This window comes from Pleurodeles waltl, chromosome 5 (assembly GCF_031143425.1).
Source record: "Pleurodeles waltl isolate 20211129_DDA chromosome 5, aPleWal1.hap1.20221129, whole genome shotgun sequence".
NCBI lineage: Eukaryota > Metazoa > Chordata > Amphibia > Caudata > Salamandridae > Pleurodeles > Pleurodeles waltl.
Genome location: NC_090444.1, coordinates 1759820592 through 1759836413, shown reverse-complemented (window position 1 = coordinate 1759836413; position 15822 = coordinate 1759820592).

Here is a 15822-nt window from a genome sequence, read left to right as displayed (position 1 = left end):
TTCCTCTTTAGACTTTACTTTTACTTTGACACTATATTTGTTGGACACATTGATGTATTTTTTGTATTATCACTGTTTGACATTGTATTTAGACATGTTCTGTGAATTTGCAACTATTTATTTCCATTTCCCTCCCTCCTCAAGGTTGACAGTATTTTTGTTCTTTCATCCCTTCCCAAGGACAGTTGTGCGCTGAATTTTTTTGTATATTAGTTGATAGAGTGGGTGTGATATTGTTTGCATTGTAATATAAAGCATGCAGTATAGTGATGACATACCATGCTTCTTCCCTTTGGTCAGCCCTTCAATCACTGCTCATGCTTAACCCGCGCTGATGGAACATACTCTCAGTGCAACACTGTGACCTCATACATGCATTATATATTTAGGGTCATTAATATCTGATTTAGAGTCACACATTTACAGAGCAAGTTGAGGGCTCAGGCAGCTCCCCAGGCTCATTCTTGGCTGGTCACCAGACGCCACTTCAGTGCCTCTGCCAATTAGAGCTCTCCCTCTACCTTTCCTCCTCGCCAATAGCCTTCGCATAAGCCGCCAGCCGGATCAACATGCTCTCTAGTATCGTCACAGGATCTCTTATGGCTAGTCACCACACCCCGCTGTGACCCATCGGCCTAAAAGAGCCATCTCCCCATAATCCTGCTTGCACAACCACCACTTAACTGAGCAGCCACAGGGCCTTGTCACACTATCCTGCTGCGACACCTAAGCCAGTCAAAGATCTCTCTCCATCTCCCTGTTCTTCTAGCCACCACATAAACAGTCAATTAGGATACACCATTCTGAAGCATTGCCCCCAGTTCCTTTCTGTCTGGTCATCAGCTCTGCTGTGACCCTGTAGCAAATCGATGTCCTCCCTTCTCCCCTGCCACCATAACTTCTCCTCTTCAAGGATACCTATGAGTAGCTAAGCACACAACAAAAACAGAAGAATAGAGGTCTTAGGTTAAGTGAGTAAACAAGTACTTAAGCATGAAACAAAAGGAGAAAACCACATCAAAAAGGAAAGAAAATCAATCCTGCATTAGTTTCCATGATGGTTTCCTACATCTGGCATTGTCTTTTACCCTAAAAACATCAGAGTCTTTGCTTTCAGCTTCCATAACAGTCTGCTTCTAAGGGTATCAAGGATAAGGAAAACTCCTATTTGGGTCTCTTGGGCCCCAGTGATAAAGCATGCCACCCATTGGGTGAGTGAGGGTCTTTGTCCTTAATCAAAGAGGTTTCCCACTTAAACTGACTAGGACTAGAGATCTAGCTTGGTAGGGAGGGCAGTCATTTCTCATTGTGTTTGTATAAATGCCCGGGAGGGTGAATTGGCTGCCTAGCAAATCCTCCTGACCCTGGTGTGTATAGTGAGATAGTCTATAGAACTCCGGAGGTAGGAAACCAGACCGCAGTCTCACTGTCCCACACGTGAGATGTTTCACTAGGGGGGGACAGGTCTGAAGACTGCGTCAGACGATCGGGGTCATTTTAGCTTGCTAAATACAATTGCTTCTTTCTGGGAGAAATTCACATCTCTGTCTCTATGAGGTTGAATGATAGGTTTGTACCCCAAAAGGATGTGGCTCTCAGTGTCTTAGGAGGATTCCACCTGAATAGAAGCCACGTTCCCATTTCACTTTGACACTGTTCTAGCACACCAGCATATACCATGATGGGTCATCACACTAACTTTTTTGGCTTTCATGGCTTTCACAGGGCATGGGAATTTGGGGTCATATGTACAAAATTTAGGAATTGGAATTTGGTATATGTACATTAGAAACTGCTTTTTTACTGTTGTAAATGAGCCAATTCTGTGAATTGGCCATTTCCGACTGCAAAAACGTTTTGTACATATGCCCCTTGGACTTAGTCTTTGTTGTTAGACCAGGCAATTTAATACTCACCTAGGCAACAACTTCTACATCTAGAATCTTCCTTTTGTGATTCCTATTGCAAGTGGCTTTGCATACAGATTGTCTATTTTCCATATTTTGCTAAAGAGCCTTGACGTCAAGAGCTTGACCTTCCTCATATTTAGTCATTAATTGCTAAAGCCACCAAGGACATACCTGAGACTCAGCCATTCATTCTTTGAGTAGAATGGAAGGACCTTTGTCTATGACATAATGAGGACAACACAACACTGTATGCCCAAAGCCTCTCCCTTATTGTTTTGATAAAGGGTTGCCCGCTTTGTGATGCCAAAGCAATACTAACATGAGGATTCCCTCCTGAGTTACAGTGCGCTCTACAAATCTACATAACATGCATTCATTCAAATGCTTATTGAATTGTTCAAAACTGGACATCATACAAAGCTATGGTAATGTGTAAAATGCCTCTTTCCCGAACAGTCTTCTGTTTCAGCTGAACAGAGCAATACTCAATTACGTGTAGCCAGGGTTTCTGGGAATTCTTTCTTACAGAATAAATCAGTGAGGAATTCCAGGACAACCTCCCTGCCAACCTACGTCTGACCCAGGACCTTCTGACCTTCAGGAAGCGTCTCAAGACCTGGCTATTCGAGCAGTAGCACCTTGCAGTAGCACCCAGAGCCTTGAGACCCTACTGGGTGAGTAGCGCGCTTAACAAATGATTGATTGGACAGCATGGGCCAGATTTGTGAAAAAGTGCTGCAGTGCAGCGCAGGAAGTCACTTTGCTGCACTGCACTGCGTTACTTGGAAAGGGCAGGAATGCGGCACACATAGAAAGAGGAACAAATGAGGAGAAATAAATATATTTGTCCTCCTTGCACCTCACCTGCGGAGGCGTAAGCTTTTGGCTCATCCTGAGGTTTACCAGGATTGGTAAGTCAGGGGATGCGTAACAATCCATAGCTGTTGCTTGGGAACTTCCACCACAATGCAGAGGGTACGCCTCCCTAGTGTAGAGTAAAGCAACGCAGCGATTTGTGCTGCCTTGCCTTACTCCATATCGATGAGTCCATTCAAACCCAAGCAAAGTGGCTTTGCTTGGCCTTATAGATATGGCTGCAAGGAATGTGCCACCGTGGTGTCACAAAAACATGACGCAACTGCATGAAAGGTTCAACAAAATTCACTTTGGGTCACTTTGATTGATAGTCTACTAAAACTGCAGTATACTTCAATTGGTTCAGTAGCACTTGGAAACGCTGCGATGTGTAAAACAAACTTTTGGCAGGTGGAGGTACGCATTTTGACATGGAACATAGATATGAAGGAGTCAGATTTGTCAGAATCAGCAGAGATCTCACAAGCTCAAGAAATATTTTCAACACAGACATGGCCATGTATCCTAGGTGTCCATTCTCTAGAAATGTATGTCTAGTTTCTTATGGGGCACAAACTTTGCATTTCTTGAGAATACAAAACACTTTGAAACCCCAGTTTCATATAGCTACATGACTGAATGAACGTATGTTCCCATGCAATGTGCAGATTGAGGGACAACCTCCTACACGATACTTCCGTACCATCCTTGATATCAGCCGCCTGCCAAGGCTCCCCAAAAGTCTTGGCCCGTCCTCTCCCATATGACATATATGACATCAGTCGCATCATCATTATTGTGGGAAGATGGATGTTTCAAAGAGAGGTGTGACAGATAACCAACACTTATATTCTTTTTACCAAAAGCAGATCTTAAAACAGTATTCTTGTGGTTTGAAACATAGGGGGTCATTATGAACTCGGCGGTCTTTTGAAAAGACCGCCGAGGGACCGCCGTGCTGAAGACCGCCAGTGGTGGCGGTTTTCCGCTCGGCGTATTATGACTGTTGGCAGCTCTCCGTCCTTTTTCGGACGGAGAGCCGCCAACAGCCATACTGGCGGGCGGCGGGGAAGTGGAGGTTGCTCCACCTCCACTGCCACGCCAACAGAACACCGCCCACCGAATCACGTCCTGTGATTCGGCGTGGCGGTGGTCTGTTGGTGGTGTGGTGTCGGCGGAGCAGCCCCCATGGCTCCCGTCCCCTCCCGGAGGATCGACGGACCAGGTAAGTCGATCGTCCGTTAGGGGAGGGGGGAGGGGGGAGGGGGTGGGGGGTGTTGTGTGTTGTATGCATGCATGGGGGTGTGCGTGTGTGTAAGTAGAGGGGGTGTGTGAGTGCATGTATGCTTGCAGGGGTGTTGCGTGTTTGGGAATGAGTGCGTGTATGTCTTTGGGTATGTCTGTATGGATGTTTGCGTGTATGTTTGAATGTGGATGTGCGTGTCTGACTGTGTGTGTGGATGTTGGCATGTATGTCGGTGTGTATGTGTGTTGGTGGTGCCTGCGTGCGTCGTGTGTGAGTGAGCGATGTGTAAAACAAACTTTTGGCAGGTGGAGGTACGCATTTTGACATGGAACATAGATATGAAGGAGTCAGATTTGTCAGAATCAGCAGAGATCTCACAAGCTCAAGAAATATTTTCAACACAGACATGGCCATGTATCCTAGGTGTCCATTCTCTAGAAATGTATGTCTAGTTTCTAATGGGGCACAAACTTTGCATTTCTTGAGAATACAAAACACTTTGAAACCCGAGTTTCATATAGCTACATGACTGAATGAACGTATGTTCCCATGCAATGTGCAGATTGAGGGACAACCTCCTACACGATACTTCCGTACCATCCTTGATATCAGCCGCCTGCCAAGGCTCCCCAAAAGTCTTGGCCCGTCCTCTCCCATATGACATATATGACATCAGTCGCATCATCATTATTGTGGGAAGATGGATGTTTCAAAGAGAGGTGTGACAGATAACCAACACTTATATTCTTTTTACCAAAAGCAGATCTCAAAACAGTATTCTTGTGGTTTGAAACATAGGGGGTCATTATGAACTCGGCGGTCTTTTGAAAAGACCGCCGAGGGACCGCCGTGCTGAAGACCGCCAGTGGTGGCGGTTTTCCGCTCGGCGTATTATGACTGTTGGCAGCTCTCCGTCCTTTTTCGGACGGAGAGCCGCCAACAGCCATACTGGCGGGCGGCGGGGAAGTGGAAGTTGCTCCACCTCCACTGCCACGCCAACAGAACACCGCCCACCGAATCACGTCCTGTGATTCGGCGTGCGGTGTTCTGTTGGTGGTGTGGTGTCGGCGGAGCAGCCCCCATGGCTCCCGTCCCCTCCCGGAGGATCGAAGGACCAGGTAAGTCGATCGTCCGTTAGGGGAGGGGGGAAGGGGGTGGGGGTGTTGTGTGTTGTATGCATGCATGGGGGTGTGCGTGTGTGTAAGTAGAGGGGGTGTGTGAGTGCATGTATGCTTGCAGGGGTGTTGCGTGTTTGGGAATGAGTGCGTGTATGTCTTTGGGTATGTCTGTATGGATGTGTGCGTGTATGTTTGAATGTGGGTGTGCGTGTCTGACTGTGTGTGTGGATGTTGGCATGTATGTCGGTGTGAATGTGTGTTGGTGGTGCCTGCGTGCGTCGTGTGTGAGTGAGTGATGTGATGTTGGGGGTTGGGGTGGGGAGGGGGGCCCTGCCACCTTTGGTGGGTGGCAGGGGTGGTGGGGGGTGTAGGGGAGGGAGTCGGGGTGGGGGGGACCCCTATCAGTGCCAGGGAAGGAATTCCCTGGCACTGATAGTGCTTACCGCCATGGATTTCATGGCGGTTTCAAACCGCATGAAATCCATGGCGGTCAGCCGGGTCCAAATACCGCCGGCGGTATAGTGACGGCCGCCGGGCTGGAGACCCAGGTCTCCAGCCCGGTGGGCGGAACGGAGAACCGGCGGATGACCATGGCGGTAACCGCCATGGTCATAATTAAAAAAAAAAGACCGCCAGCCTGTTGGCGGTCTTACCGCCGCTTCTTCGCCTTCCGCCAGGGTCGTAATGACCCGCATAATCTTACTGTCTTTGCTGTAGAGTTTCTTCCCTCACCTAAAGACAAGATATTTACTAATTGTTTGTTATCTGATCTCACAATAAACATCTTGCTCCAGAGATAGTAATGGAAATGGCCAATTCATTAACACAGGCTAACAGTTTACTCTCAGTTACTGCAGATGTAATCTATTTAAGCTCAGTGGTGCTAAGTGCCTTAGAGACAAATGCCACACTCCATTTAGAATTGCTAGAACTCTGTGATAACGCAATCCCTAAACCATATGCACTTTCATCTACAGTGATCACACATATCTTGCCACAATGGGATGGCTTGAGAGTAGGAGCATTGTCAAAGGCAATATTTACTGAATCAAAAGCATTTTGTTGTTGCTCACACTGTGTAAACTGTTGGACCATACCCAGTAACAGCCCCAGGAGCTCCATAAGTACTTCAAAGCTTTCAACAAATCTATAGCAATACTCACAGAGCTCTGCATAAGAGAGACACTATTCTTTGGAATATGGGGCCGATGCACCCGTTATGGTGTCTACAAGGACTACCTTGGGTACTATTCAGTTATTAGAGATCGGGCCAGATATATCAAAGTCCCGGTTTGCATTTCTTAAATAGCAAATGTTAAGAAATCGCTATTTGAGAAATGCAAAATGGGATGTAAGAAAATAGCGGATCCCTAAAAGCGATTTCTTAAAATTTGTAATCGCTGTTAGGGAATTGCTGTTGGGGAATGGGACTCCATTCATCCCTATGGGCCTGAAGGCCTGAAGGCCCATAGGTGCACATGGTTGTGCATTTCCCAATTTGCAAATTCCCGTTAGGAATTTGCAAATTAGGTAATGCAAATCCAAGGTAGCAGGGGACCTAAGGCCCCCTTTGACGCACCCCCCAAAAGAATTGGGCACATGTAAAACACACACATGCCCTAGCGGCATGTGTGCCCTACATTGCACTTTTTATTTTCAATGCATTTTAAAAAATTGCATATGGTTAACACCATATTTGAATTTGTGGCAATTGCATTTCCTAAATGCTCAGTTCGCATTTAGGAAATGCATGATACATGTGCACAAGTAATTGCAAATAGGTATTCCCTATTTGTGATTACCTATTTAGGGAATTGCAATTGCAATTTGCAATTCCGTATTCAAAATCGCAATTTTAGGGAATCACTAAAAATTGTGATTACCTAAAATTGCTTTGCACTGCCTTTCATACATCCCGAAAAGCGATTTTGCATTCACAAACGGTGGAATTGACCTATTCACACTGTTTGCAAATGGAAAATCCTTTGATACATCTGGCCCCAAGCACCCTAAATAATTCACTTTACTTTTGAACATTTAACACTTTTCAGCTTTCAAATCCAACCCTTTGTTTCGCAGTATGGACCTTATTTCTTTAAGTATTTCAAGGGGATCTTTGTTTTTGAAAAAGCTCAACATATGATCTTGAAAGATTTTGACTGATGAATCCACAGCTTTAAACATGGTCCTCTGAAAAACTGATGTAGCCAAGCCAAAAGTCATCCTTTTGAAGCAGAACAGTCCAAAAGGTCTAATGAACATGTTAATGAACTTGGATTTAAGAGCCACCTCAACTTGGTTGTATGATGCCTTTAGTTCTAGGGTGAAGAACACTGATGCTCTATCTAGCATCGATATCATCTCATTGATATTGGGTAATCGGTGGTTAATTAGCAGTTCTTAAGTACAGTTACAGATAGTTATTCTCAAGCTCTCAAATCAATGAATAAGTATAATTTTCCAACCTTTTCTTAGATACTACAGAACCCAACTCAGAAGATTCTATTTCTTCAATAATATCACCTTTTACCATTTCCACCAACATGTCCTGTAATTTATTTTTCACACTCATGTATTCCCCTGAGACTTTGCTTTAAAGTAAAAGAATAATGTTATGTTGGTAACCGCTAAGCTTTCCCAACACACCTGAAAAACATCCTTAAATTTCTCTCTGTTGGTTCCACCTGGATCTTTATAAACTTCATGTAGTGTTTTGAATGTGTATCACAGTCTGCAACACACTCTAGGTATCTGGAGGAAGAGTGCCATTTTAAACTGTCACCAAGTATAGTAAGCAAGTACAGGAAGTAAGCAGGAACATTGATTTATCAGCTTAAAGCATGCAGCAGCTAAGGTACCTCTAGCGTCCAAGCAACAGCCACTAACTCAATGTCCAGCACGTGGAGTTTTGAAGAGGCATAGTAAGAAGGAGAAAAGGATTCGAGGTAGAAGAAAGATGGAAGAAGAAAGGAAGAGAGCATAGGATAACGACTACACAATACGTAATATACACATGAACATAGCAGTCTACTTCTAAGGGCATCAAGGATAAGGAAAACTCCTGTTTTGGGGTATTAGGAAAATAATCTCCACTTGGAAGCTATCTACACTATGTGGATCATACAGAGCACACCACACTTCATGCCAGTATCCACAACAACAAAAAAACACATACAACATGCTGCACAGTAAACACAAGGAAGTTTGTTCACATTCTTCTGATGTACTGGCAGAGTCCACCAACAGAACAAACCTGGCAAATCATGGGCTTCAACATCACACGTCACATTTCCCGATGCACCCTATTTTGCAGACATCATCACATAACTCCACCTCATCAAGTGCTATAAGTAATCCAGCAGCATTCAAGTAATTCGAGCATGTCCTCTGCCACGACACACTCTCGCTCCCCCAAGCATTGACATTTACCTTGATCTGAAAACCGACCTGACTAAAGGACCCCCTTGAGGAAATCTCATACCTCATCTCTGTTCAATATGCCAACTCCAAGTTCCTCCAAGACTTCAGACTCCATAGAAACTCAGACTCAAAGAAACTGAAAGTGTTCCTTGACACACTCCTCAACACTGTGGAGATCAAGCAATATATTACCAAAACTACCCACTCCAAAGAAAACGCCGTTCACTTCATTTTAATGCCCTCTCAATCAATCCATTGTAAGATATCAATTTCTTTGTACAGAACAAACCATTTGGCCATCCACATCTGCCACCTTCATGTGACTTCATCTCATACAAGTTATCCTAAATGACAGAAACATTCATAATGACTTAAACTATAGCAAAGTATTCTTACATGCAATCAAACCTTATTTCAGTCTGATGTCAAATCTTTACATTGAGTCAAAAAGTTCAATGCCATTAACCACTTCTTGATTAATAACATAATCAAGATCAGAACCCAAAGCAGCAACACCAGATTTGTACTTTGCCTCCAATCCTCCTTGAGCCACCCAAAATGAAGTTTTCAGCCTCCTCTTGCCACCATCTATGAAAAAAGACATCTGACCTTTATTCACTGTAAAACCCATCTAATGATGTTCCTCTCACCCCTTCAAAACATTCCTCAATGAGGACAGATCCTATTCTATTGGAAAAACCTACCCCGACCCCAGACAACCTCTCAAATTACCACCCAATCACCTACATTCTATTCACCAGAAAAATTATTCAAAGACATTCTTCATTCAACTCCAATCGTAGATCAACAAGAACAACTTCCCACAGGACTATAAATCCATCCCCAGACACTGCTGCAGCTCCAAGACCACCATCCTTCTCATAGTCAGTGATGCCTTCCTTATAATCAACAAGCGTGACTACTGATTATATCATACTTTCCACAATCACTATAACTGTTATTCACCTAGGTCTAATCTATACACAGAGAACACCCTGGGGTTTCTCAGACATGGTCCGTTGGTGATTCACCTTCTACCTTGCTAAATACTACAACTGCATCCAGATGCAAACCACAACATCTCAGAAACGTCCCATCACCTATGGAACCCGCTAGGTCTCAATCTTGTCAATCACCTTCTTCACCTTCATCTTCTTCACCTTTACTCAGTGGCAGCAACACTGGGATCTATCAACGCACTAAAACGTTTTAACTCTACCTGAATCTATCTTCATTTGGCACAACATCAGCCACTCAAATATTGTCACAAGCTCATTCAAAACTTGATGCCCAGCTCCTACCTAAGGGTCAATCGGACCTAGAAAGAATTCCTTCTATTTGACAACAGCAACAAAACCCCGGCTTCCCAAAATGAACTTGCCCCCGGCTCCCCAAAATTAACTTGCACAGATTCTACCCCTATATGACAACCAGTGGAAAGACACTAAAATTCACCATCAACACCTGCCTCTTCATTAAAGAACATATTGCCAAAAAACAAGATAGCATTCTGTCAATTCTCCTTTCTGAAGAAAGTAAAACCCTTTCTTCAGAACAACAGTCTAAGCCCTAGTCCTTCCTCATCTGGATGGAGTCAACATGTCGTTTCATGGGCTTCACAATACCACACTGGTCAAACGGAAAGGCACACTATATGGTGGAGATTGTCTCATCAAAGGCCCAAAGAAGTTTGACCACATCACCACACCCAGAAAGGCATTCTCTGGCTCCTCCTTCAAGCCCCTATTATATTCTTGACCAGTTGCATCAGACATGCCACCCCTAATTACCGGGCCAAACAAATCATCACTGCTCATCGACATCACCACTCCAAAAGCCTGGACACTGCCTGACTATCAATCGAAAAAAGAACATTGAGAAAACTAGAAGAAAAGCATTCTCCGTCTACACTCCCACCATCTGGAACAACCACACTGACACCAGACCTCTCATAAAGAATTTGAAAATTCACCTCTTCACAGCTCACTGGATCTCAACACCATAGAACACCTCCCTTAAATGTGCTGCCCAACTGAAAATAATCCAGAATGGTATCCATGGGCATCTACCCATGTACATCATTAAGTTGCTCTCTTGCTAGTTTTGTGTTCTAAAAGTACCCAGTATCCAAACACACATAAAGGGCATAATGGGGGATCAAACACAAATCACATTCAGGCGTGCTCCTAATCTAAAAGATAAACTAACTAGGAGTCATTTCAGTTATGCAAAGAAAAATTGGTTAAAACAACCGGGATTTAAGAGGTGTACAAATTGCAAGGCCTATAAGATTGGCATAAATAAAAAAGAGTAAACCATTCGAAATGGACGAGTGAAGCAAACCAGACAACACATCACATGCAAGAGTCAATTCACAGTTTATTCATTGAATGCCCGTGTAGTTTAAAATATGTGTGTAGCAAAGTATGTGAAACAAAAAACTGATTTTAGAACACATTTATGCCACCATAAATTTGGAAAAGAGTTATTCGGTTTCAAGGCACCTGGAGCTGACACACAACAGTCAACAGCAGTTATTAAAGTATTATGTTATAGATCAAGAGCCCATAAATGAACGAGGTGGGGACAGAGAGAAAAAGCTCCCCTAATTGGAATCAAGACATATAATGGAGATTCGATCTCTTGCTCCTATTGGTTTGAACTTGGATGAGAAATTATTTGTACACTTATTATGAGGAAGTGTTTGATTTAGTGTTGATTGAATATGAAATTAAAGGGGTGAGGTAACATTCTTGAAATAATGAATTCTTTACAGCATTGCATTTTCATAGAAAGAAATGACTTTAATCAAAATATAGGTGAAAGGTTTTGTGCTTTTCTAAACAAAAATATATGTTTTCCCCATTCTTCCAGGAGAAAAGACGGAAGTATAAGACAGCCATTATAGGAATGAGTGGTTTAATGTGATTGTAATTGAATAGAACAAGTGGGGGGACCAGAATATTGAATGACAAAATTGTGATATTGTAATATCAGATTTATAGTTATAATGGTGATTAGTTGGCATTTAAGTCTTTATCCTCCATCCTAAGGAAGAATTGTGAACACATACAAAGAAACGGGCAACAATACCTGAGATTTATAAATGTAATGTTTTAATCATCATATGTGTTTAAGTTTAATTGTTATGGTAATCCACAATTGACAGTCACATAATTGGTAGGTTTTGCGCCCAAGAGAGAAAAATAAATTTGGCAGTCAGTAAAGCTTCCTTGCAGTAAGCACGTAAAGAAATATATCAATTCTAAATTATGACTACAAAGACCACAATGCAATGTGGAATGGTTTTGTGGAACACACAAGCGCAGCAAGAGAACTGAGATCGTAAGATTGTGTTAAAATCATATGAGCAACAGCCATGCTCTTTTTGTAGTGCACATAGGTGAATGGGACATAAGTAATCGGTTTTGGAATATCGAATTGGTATTTAGATGAATGTTGAGTAAAATAGTACATGCACATTTTGCACTTTGTATATAAACACTAAAAAGGGACCAAGAGGAGATGCTTGTGAACAAGGTCCGGGTGACCGAAACTTGTCGAAAACAGAGCTTTACAATTAACCCCTTCGCTGCCAGGCCTTCTCCCCCTCAGGTGCCAAGCCGTTTTTTGGCTATTTGGGGCAGTTTGCGCTTAGGCCCTCATAACTTTTTGTCCACATAAGCTACCCACGCCAAATTTGCGTCCTTTTTTTCCAACATCCTAGGGATTCTAGAGGTACCCAGACTTTGTGGGTTCCCCTGAAGGAGACCAAGAAATTAGAAAAAATACAGTGAAAATTTCGTTTTTTTCAAAAAAATGGAACAAAAGGGCTGCAGAAGAAGGCTTGTGGTTTTTCCCCTGAAAATGGCATCAACAAAGGGTTTGCGGTGCTAAAATCACCATCTTCCCAGATTTCAGGAACAAGCAGACTTGAATCAGAAAACCAAATTTTTCAACACAATTTTGGCATTTTACTGGGACATACCCCATTTTTACTATTTTTTGCGCTTTCAGCCTCCTTCCAGTTAGTGACAGAAATGGTTGTGAAACCAATGCTGGATCCCAGAAAGCTAAACATTTCTGAAAAGTAGACAACATTCTGAATTCAGCAAGGGGTCATTTGTGTAGATCCTACAAGGGTTTCATACAGAAAACAACAGCTGAAATAAAAACATATTGAAATTGAGGTGAAAAAAACAGCCATTTTTCTCCACGTTTTACTCTGTAACTTTTTCCTGCGATGTCAGATTTTTGAAAGCAATATACCGTTACGTCAGCTGGACTCTTCTGGTTGCGGGGATATATAGGGCTTGTAGGTAAATCAAGAACCCTAGGTACCCCAAGCCAATAAATGAGCTGCACCTTGCAATGGGTTTTCATTCTATACCTAGTATACAGCAATTCATTTGCTGAAATATAAAAAGTGAAAAATAGGTATCAAGAAAACCTTTGTATTTCCAAAAAGGCCACAAGATAAGGTGTTGAAAAGCAGTGGTTATTTGCACATCTCTGAATTCTGGGGTCCCCATACTAGCATATGAATTACAGGGCATTTCTCAAATAGACGTCTTTTTTACACACTGTCTTACATTTGGAAGGAAAAAATGTAGAGAAAGACAAGAGACAATAACACTTGTTTTGCTGTTCTGTGTTCTCCCAAGTCTCCCGATAAAAATGGTACCTCTCTTGCGTGGGTAGGCCTAGCGCCCGCGACAGGATATGCCCCAAAACACAACGTGGACACATCACATTTTCAGAAAGAAAACAGAGCTATTTTTTGCAAAGTGCCTAGCTGTGGATTTTGGCCTCTAGCTCAGCCGGCACCTGGGGAAACCTAGAAAACCTGCGCATTTTTTAAAACTAGACACCTAGGGGAATCCAAGATGGGGTGACTTGTGGGGCTCGGACCAGGTTCTGTTACCCAGAATTCTTTGCAAACCTCTAAATTTGGCCAAAAAAAACACTTTTTCCTGTCATTTCGGGGACAGAAAGTTCTGGAATCTGAGAGGAGCCACAAATTTCCTTCTACCCAGCGTTCCCCCAAGTCTCCTGATAGAAATGGTACCTCACTTGTGTGGGTAGACCTAGCGCCCGCGACAGGATATGCCCCAAAACACGACGTGGACACATCACATTTTCAGAAAGAAAACAGACCTGTTTTTTACAAAGTGCCTAGCTGTGGATTTTGGCCTCTAGCTCAGCCGGCACCTGGGGAAACCTAGCAAACCTGCGCATTTTTGAAAACTAGACACCTAGGGGAATCCAAGATGGGGTTACTTGTGGGGCTCTGACCAGGTTATGTTACCCAGAATCCTTTGCAAACCTCAAAGTTTGGCCAAAAAAACACTTTTTCTTGTCATTTCGGTGACAGAAATTCTGGAATCTGAGAGGAGCCACAAATTTCCTTCCACCCAGCGTTCCCCCAAGTCTCCCGATAAAAATGGTACCTCACTTGTGTGGGTAGGCCTAGCGCCCGCAACAGGAAATGCCCCAAAACACGACGTGGACACATCACATTTTCAGAAAGAAAACAGCTGTTTGTTACAAAGTGCCTAGCTGTGGATTTTGGCCTCTAGCTCAGCCGGCACCTGGGGAAACGTAGCAAACCTGCGCATTTCTGAAAACTAGACACCTAGGGGAATCCAAGATGGGGAGACTTGTGGGGCTCTGACCAGGTTTTGTTACCCAGAATCCTTTGCAAACCTTGAAATTTGGCAAAAAAAACACATTTTCCTCACATTTTGGTGACAGAAAGTTCTGAAATCAGAGAGGAGCCATAAATTTCCTTCCACCCAGCGTTCCCCCAAGTCTCCCGATACAAAAATGGTACCTCACTTGTGTGGGTAGGCCTAGCGCCCGCGACAGGAAATGCCCCAAAACGCAATGTGGACACATCACATTTTCAGAAAGAAAACAGAGCTGTTTTTTACAAAGTGCCTATCTGTGGATTTTGGCCTCTAGCTCAGCCGGCACCTTGGGAAACCTAGCAAACCTGCGCATTTTTTAAAACTAGACACCTAGGGGAATCCAAGATGGGGTGAGTTGTGGGGCTCTGACCAGGTTCTGTTACCCAGAATCCTTTGCAAACCTCAAAATTTGGCTAAAAAAACACTTTTCCTCACATTTTGGTGACAGAAAGTTCTGGAATCAGAGAGAAGCCACAAATTTCCTCCCACCCAGCGTTCCCCCAAGTCTCCCGATAAAAATTATACCTCACTTGTGTGGGTAGGCCTAGCGCCCGCGACAGGAAATGCCCCAAAACGCAACGTGGACACATCACATTTTTTGAAAGAAAACAGAGGTGTTTTTTGCGAAGTGCCTACCTGTAGATTTTGGCCTCTAGCTCAGCCAGCACCTAGGGAAACCTACCAAACCTGTGCATTTTTTAAAACTAGAGACCTAGGGGAATCCAAGATGGGGTGACTTGTGGGGCTCTGACCAGGTTCTGTTACCCAGAATCCTTTGCAAACCTCAAAATTTGGCTAAAAAAACAAATTTTCCTCACATTTTGGTGACAGAAAGTTCTGGAATCAGAGAGGAGCCACAAAATACCTTCCACCCAGCATACCCCCAAGTCTCCCAATAAAAATGATACCTCACTTGTGTGGGTAGGCCTAGCGCCCGCGACAGGAAATGCCCCAAAACGCAACGTGGACACATCACATTTTTTTAAAGAAAACAGAGGTGTTTTTTGCAAAGTGCCTTCCTGTAGATTTTGGCCTCTAGCTCAGCCAGCACCTAGGGAAACATACCAAACCTGTGCATTTTTTAAAACTAGAGACCTAGGGGAATCCAAGATGGGGTTACTTGTGGGGCTCTGACCAGGTTATGTTACCCAGAATCCTTTGCAAACCTCAAAGTTTGGCCCAAAAAACACTTTTTCTTGTCATTTCGGTGACAGAAATTCTGGAATCTGAGAGGAGCCACAAATTTCCTTCCACCCAGCGTTCCCCCAAGTCTCCCGATAAAAATGGTACCTCACTTGTGTGGGTAGGCCTAGCGCCCGCAACAGGAAATGCCCCAAAACACGACGTGGACACATCACATTTTCAGAAAGAAAACAGCTGTTTGTTACAAAGTGCCTAGCTGTGGATTTTGGCCTCTAGCTCAGCCGGCACCTGGGGAAACGTAGCAAACCTGCGCATTTCTGAAAACTAGACACCTAGGGGAATCCAAGATGGGGAGACTTGTGGGGCTCTGACCAGGTTTTGTTACCCAGAATCCTTTGCAAACCTTGAAATTTGGCAAAAAAAACACATTTTCCTCACAT